A 7,377-nucleotide genomic window follows, 5' to 3' on the forward strand; every position below is an offset into this window, starting at 1 on the left:
CCTAGAAGTTAAACAAAGTAATAATAATAACATCAACCCCGGGCCTAAACTACCTGTATTATCTGTAAATTCCAGACACTGTATGAAAAAAGCATTGTAAAACCTTCTGTTCTGTTAGCTGATGCATGTAACCCCCAGTCACGTTTCCCACGCTTGCTCGATTTATCACAACCCTTTCACGTGGACCCCTTAAAGTTGTAAGCGTATAAAAAGGCCAAGTATTTCTTTCTTGGGGAGCTCGGCTCTTAAGACACGAGTCTGCTGACGCTCCCGGCCGAATAAAAAACCTCCTCCTTCTTTAATCCGGTGTCTGAGGAGTTTTGTCTGTGGCTCGTCCTGCTACAGCTATAATTCCATTAAATTTAGTTAAAAAACAGAACCCAAAACAAAGAAAACAAAACAAAAAGAAAACCACCCTGGTTTCCATGATTACCTCTGTTCTCTGCTCCTGTCCATTTCTCTCTTTCCTTGTTATACTGTATCTTTCCTGCTCTTCTTTTTCCTTTAGAAACTCACACGCTGTCATGGGTAGTGCCTTTGCCTTGTTCCCTCTGCATGGAATATTCTGGAATATTCTGTTCTCAGAGCTTCCCAGGGCTCCCTCTTGTCACTTAGGTATCAACACAGCTGTCATCTTCTGGGGCCTTGGTCAGACCCATCTCTAAATAACCAACCCTCTATTGCACGTTGCCCAGTTTTATTTCTCCCTGAACATTGATGACGAACATTGCTTTGTTCATTTACATGTTTGCTTATTCAGGATCTCCCACTTCAAACGCGAGTGTCCAGCACAGTGGGACCTTGTCTCTCCATTGTCCGGAACAAAACCGGGCACATTTCAGGTGCCAAAGAAATGTTTGCTCCATTAACTGGCTCTGTTTCCTTGGCCATTATAGGGCCTTCTCAGGAACTTTTATAATGTGAGCAAATCAAACCGATTAATTTTTCAAATGTACTGAGATATTTGGGACTACATTTAACAGCAAAGTTGATAAGCTGCACTTTGTAGACACGAGTTTCAGATTTATTGATTTTGATTTTGCAGTTTCCTTTTGGTATTTTGGGATGAAAACAACCTTTAACCTTTTCATTATTTTACCAAACTCGTAAACTAGGCCCTTTGCTTGTCATCTCTAATGGAAAATGGACCTGTTGGGGGCAATTATGCCATGTTTCTCTCTCCCTCTTTGTTTGTGCTTCCAATGATGGAATTTATTTCATTTTAAAAGTGCAGATTGTGTGAGATTCTTCATTTGTTAGACCGCGCGGGTAGATGGAGAGGACCTAACCGCTTCCTGTTACCAGAGGTGCGCGGCTGCACCACTTTCACAGGTGCCGGGAGGAGAGCGGCGCCCTCTAGTGCACATTTTGAGATCTAACGTTGAGATACCCGCAGCCAGGGCAGTTTCTCCAGTGCCCTCAGGGGCCGCATTGATGTTGGAATGCAAGTCAGGGACCACGTAGGCGTCCAGTTAATATTTGTCGAATGAATTAATGTCTAGAACCATGAGCTTTTCAGACCGCCCTAGAGAAGTGAGTCTGAAAAGCAGAGTCGTAAAAATAAATGGTCCTGTTAGAGATGAAAGGAAGGTTGACAGCTGAGGTAGAGGAGACAAGAAGGTGGAAGGAATGCAGTTAGAAATGGCGTTTCTCAAGCCGGGAGCAGTGGCTCACGCCTGTAATCCCAGAATCTTGGGAGGCCGAAGGGGGTGCATTACCTGAGGTCGGGAGTTCGAGACCAGCCTGACCAAAATGGAGAAACCTCGTCTCTACTAAAATACCAAAAATGAGCCAGGCGTGGTGGCGGGCGCCTGTAATCCCAGCTACCCAGCTACTCAGGAGGCTGAGGCAGGAGAATTGCTTGAACCCAGGAGGTGGAGGTTTTAGTAAACTGAAATCGTGCCACTCCACTCCAACCTGGGCAACACTGCAAGACTCCTTCTCAAAAAAAAAAAAAAAAAAAAAAAAAAAGAAGAATAAAAACATAAAAAGAAATGTGTTTCTTTCCTGGTTTAAAGACGAAATAAGAAGAAAACGGAGGGTAACTTTCTTTTTTTTTTTTTTAATTTATTTATTATTATTAAACTTCAAGTTGTAGGGTACATGTGCACAACGTGCAGGTTTGCTACATATGTATACTTGTGCCATGTTGGTGTGCTGCACCCATCAACTCGTCATTTACATCAGGTATAACTCCCAATGCAATCCCACGGAGGGTAACTTTCTAACGAGAATTAGCTCAAACGCCAGCAGTGGAAACTTACTCACTAAGACCTACAATACCGAACAGGGTATGCATCAATCAGGTGAGGCACCAACTCCCAGTGGACTGCAGGAGGAGAGACGCCCCGTGGAGAGGCAGCGGGAAGCCGAAGATGCCAGCTGAAAAGTCCTGGTTGCTTTCATCTGTAAGTACATGTTTCAAATGTAGATGTTTACTGGGGAAATTTGAACACCAATGGGATGCTTGATATTACAGAATTGTTAATTTTTTTTTTTTTTTTTTTTGGGACAGGGACTCACTCTGTCACCCAGGCTGGAGTGCAATGGCGTGATCTCTGCTCACTGCAACCTCCACCTCCCGGGTTCAAGCGATTCTCCTGCCTCAGCCTCCCGAGTAGTTGCTGTTTCAGGTGCCCACCACCGTGCTCGGCTAATTTTTGTATTTTTAGTGGAGATGGGGTTTCACCATGTTGGCCAGGCTGTTCTTGAACTCCTGAGGTCAGGTGATCCGCCCACCTCGGCCTCCCAAAGTGCGGGGATTACAGGTGTGAGCCACTGCGCCTGGCCAGGATTATTAATTTTTCTTAGTTATAATTATGTTGTACTTATGTAAATACGAAGACCCTTATCCTTCAGAGATATGTACTAAATGAAATGCTCTCTGGGATTTGCTTCAGAATCATCTGGGGTGTGGGTGAGGGTGGGGTAGAGGTGAAACAGCACTGACTCTGTGTTGATGATTTCAAAGTGGGGGGTGATAGGGAACGTTCATTACACTTCGCTCTACGATCATCATATGCTAGAACTTTCCCATGGCAAGTTAATGTATGTTTGTATATGATCTTTTTGTTCCTTTTGAAAATTTCTCTCCTAATACTCCTAAGAAAGCAAATGTGTTGCGGGGAGGAGAGGAAATGTTTTTGGTTGAAATGAAGTTTTGGTTTTGGGCTGTTTCCTTTGGCTCAAGAGATCATGATGGCTGAGAAGGGGGAGGGCCTAAGAGCACTGCTTGCTTAATTTATACATGGGGTGATTTCAAAATAGTCCCCTCAATGTTGAGAAAGGCATTAGCTGGGTGTGGTGGTGCGTGCTTGTAGTCTCAGCTACTTGGGATGCTGAGATGAGAGGTATTGCTTGAGTTCAGAAGTTCGAGGCTGTGGTGAGCTATGATCACTTCACTGCACTCCAGCTTGGGCAACAGAGTGAGACCCTGTCTCTTTTCAAAAAAGAAAGATTGGGAAAGGCAAACTAATGAGATAATTGATCTAAATAACTTTTTGTGGTTGAATTGATGGGAGGATTAATCCACTTTTCTTTTATTCTTCTTTTTTCTTTTCTTCTTCACTGCCCCAGTCAGGGGACAACCTAATTTTCTATATTCACTAGAAAACATGAAAGGTTTTCCAAATAATACTGAATAAATAGAATTGCATTAAATACCTCTTTGCTGTCCATTGGATAGTTGAGTATGAACCAACTGTTGTTAAAAAATAGACTTTATTTTTTAGAGCAGTTTTAGATTCAAAGCAAACTTGAGCAGAAAGTACAGCAATTTCTCATATACTCTGTGTCCCCACAAGCATCGCTTCCCCCACTATCAGAGTGGTACACTTCATACAATCGATGAATCTGCATTGACACATCATTATCACCCTAAGTTCATAGTTTCCGTTAGGGCTCACTCTCGGTGTTGTATATTCTATGGGCTTGGACAAATGTATAATGACATGTATCCACTGTACAGTCTTTCCTCTGCCCTAAAACTCCTCCATGCTCCACCTATTTATCCCTCCCTCTACCAAAACCCCTGGGAGCCACTGATGTTTTCACTGTCTCCATGGTTTTGCCTTTTCCAGAATGTTCCAGAGTTGGAGTCATATGGTATGTAGCCTATTTGGACTGGCTCCTTTCACTTCATAATATGCATTTAAAATTCCCCCATGTCTTTTCACAGTTTGACATGTGCCAGCGTTTGACTCTCCAGAATGACAGTTCTAAATGGGGATGCTTTGATGGTCTTTGCTGTTGTTTTGAACTAAATGCTTTTAAAAGGAAAAATGATATAAATATTTTTTGAGCATTCCAGCTCTTTAAAATGACTGTTATCTTCACCTGATCTCTCAGTTGCTTGGATACTAAATTGGGGGTGCAGGTGGGGAATGCCCAGCTCATGCCAGCATTTCAGATGCTGATGCCCATCTGTAACAGAATCCTCTGAATTAAGGCTAAGTGACTGCTCTGCTGAATTTTTGAAAGTAATTTCTGTGTTTGCCTGAATTTGGAAAAATTCTGAGGGACACTAGAAATGGCTAGAGGTTGTATGAAGACATGCAGCATTAATGTCAACTTCCAGTGGAGACTGGTCATGGTTTCCAGGCAGGCGTGGAATCCTCTGGGTCTTCTTTCTGGAAAAGCGTGGGTGAGGGGCAGATGAGACAAGATTGACCATGCCTTGACAATTTAGAAGCTGGATGAGAGGTAACTGGAGGTTTCTTATGCCTCTCTCTCTTTCTTTCCCCTCCCTCCCTCCCTCCTTTCCTTCCTTCCTTCCTTCCTTCCTTCCTTCCTTCCTTCCTTCCTTCCTTCCTTCCTTCCTTCCTCCTTCCTTCCTTCCTTCCTTCCTTCCTTCCTTCCTTCCTTCCTTCCTTCCTTTCTTTCTTTCTTTCTTTCTTTCTTTCTTTCTTTCTTTCTTTCTTTCTTTCTTTCTTTCTTTCTTTCTTTCTTTCCCTCTCTTTCTTTCCCCTCCCTCCCTCCCTCCCTCCCTCCCTCCCTCCCTCCCTCCCTCCCTTCCTTCCTTCCTTCCTTCCTTCCTTCCTTCCTTCCTTCCTTCCTTCCTTCCTTCCTTCCTTCCTTCCTTCCTTCCCTCCTTCCTTCCCTTTCCAGACAGAGTCTCACTGGATCACCCAGGCTGGATCTCACCTCACGGCAAGCTCCACCTCCCAGGTTCACACCATTCTCCTACCTCAGCCTCCCGAGTAGCTGGAACTACAGGCTCCCGCCACTATGCCCTGCTAATTTTTTTCTTCTTCTATTTTTAGTAGAGATGGAGTTTCACCATGTTAGCCAGGATGGTCTCGATCTTCTGACCTTGTGATCCGCCCACCTCAGCCTCCCAAAGTGCTTGGATTACAGGTGTGAACCACTGCACCCGGCCTCTTTCTTTCTTTTTAGAGACTGTGGTAAAATACACTAACATAACATTTACCATCTGCTGTGGTTTGAATGCTTGTGTGCCCTCCAAAATTCATGTTGAAACTTAATCCCCAATGCAGCAGTATTAAGAGGTGGGGACTTTAGGAGGTGATTAAGTCCTGAGGGCAAAGCCCTCATGAATGGGATTAGCAACCTTACGAAAGGGCTGGAGGGAACTAGCTAGGCTTCTTTTTGCTCTTCCATGTGAGGATGCAACAAGAAGGCACCATCTTGGAAGCAGAGGGCAGCCCTCACCAGAGACTGAATCTGTTGGCGCCTTGATCTTGGACTTCCCAGCCTTCAGAATTGGGAGAAAATACATTTCTGTTCTTTATAAATTACCCAGTCTCAGGTATATGTACACACACACACACACACACACACATACATATATATATATATATATATATATATAGAGAGAGAGAGAGAGAGAGAGAGAGAGAGAGAGAGAGAGAGAGAGAGATGGAGTCTGGCTCTGTCACCCAGGCTGGAATGTGGAATGCAGTGGCATGATCTCTACTCACTGCAGCCTTCACCTCCCGGGTTCAAGCGATTCTCCTGCCTCAGTCTCCTGAGTAGCTGGGACTACAGGTGCTCACCATCACGCCCAGCAATTTTTTTTTTTTTTTTTTTTTGTATTTTTAGTAGAGATGGCATTTCACCATGTTGGCTAGGCTGGTCTTGAACTCCTGACCTAGGCCGCCCACTTTGGCCTCCCAAAATACTGGGATTACAGGCATGAGCCACCTTGCCTGGCCTCGTAGCAATATGAATTGAAGTTAAGTGATTAATTTTGGCCACACCTATTCAATGGGAAGGCAGGGAACTTCTTTTTTGGGAAAAATAAACCTGCTTAATGTTTTCCAGAAATATAGCTTATAGTATCTTGCCAAGAATACAGTTCTTGCCAATCTTACCCAGAGGCACAGATGTTGTGAAAGGAGTCAATGTTATCTGTTTTGTATAACCTTGAATACCTTATGTGTAAAATCATTTTGCATGTTTAAATGTGTAGGACTTTTTGATATGGAGTTATTCTTCATGTATTCTGCATATTATGATATATATGGTGAATCCCAATCTTATAAAAGAGAAAGGAAAATCAGCACTGCTGGTAGCACTTGAAATTCAATAGGTGTGGAGATTATTATTATTAACAAAGTGATTAAAATAAGAGGACTCAATCTGGAAAATTTGAGACGTGAAGCCTTACTGGTTAAAAAGAAATCAATAGATTCAAGGTCACTAATTTAGTACTTCCATTTTCGTATCTTTTGAAAAAGAGGCCCCCCCCCCCAACAAGTTCTATAAGCTTCAAGCTCCAGAAATCCTGGATCTGCCCCCGGTGATGGCTCGGCCCCTTCACTTGCTGGGAGGAGAAGGTAGTTTTATCAATAGAACATTCCCTTTGCCATGTTGAATGCCACTTGATTGTCTCCCCAAGGACAGACCCTTCTTCTCCTCAACTTCAAGGGGTGTGTGTGTGTGTGTGTGTGGGTGGGTGGGTGGGTGGGGGAGGGAGGAATTATGCAGTCATTGTCCGCTGTGTCTCATTCTAAAGCAGCTGCGGCTTAAGCACAGGCACAGGTGTCTCTGAAATAGTTGTGCGCTGGGGCCTCCTCCTGCCCTGTCAGGGAGAACGTGGTGGTGGTGGGGGGAGGAACCATTATGGTGGCAATGTGTGTGTGTGTACGGCTCACACCGATCCCTGACTTTGCAGTGTCTGCCTAAAGTACTCGGCATCTTTGGTGACTCCTCATGTTGCTGATTTGTTCCCTGGGGGCTCTACCCTCTGCCTTTCCCAACCATGGTGTCTCTCTGCCCTTCCCGCCAGGTGTGTGGGCCCACTCTGCCCTTCGCTGGGCAAATCCTCCTAGTAGGGGGCCACACCTGAGGCAGGAAGGGCTCTCAGCCCTGCAGCATGGGCTGCATCAGTGCCCAGCAGGGCTCCCAACTCTCACC

The sequence above is a fragment of the Chlorocebus sabaeus genome, chromosome 21 (genome assembly GCF_047675955.1).
Source record: "Chlorocebus sabaeus isolate Y175 chromosome 21, mChlSab1.0.hap1, whole genome shotgun sequence".
NCBI classification, from domain to species: Eukaryota; Metazoa; Chordata; class Mammalia; order Primates; family Cercopithecidae; genus Chlorocebus; species Chlorocebus sabaeus.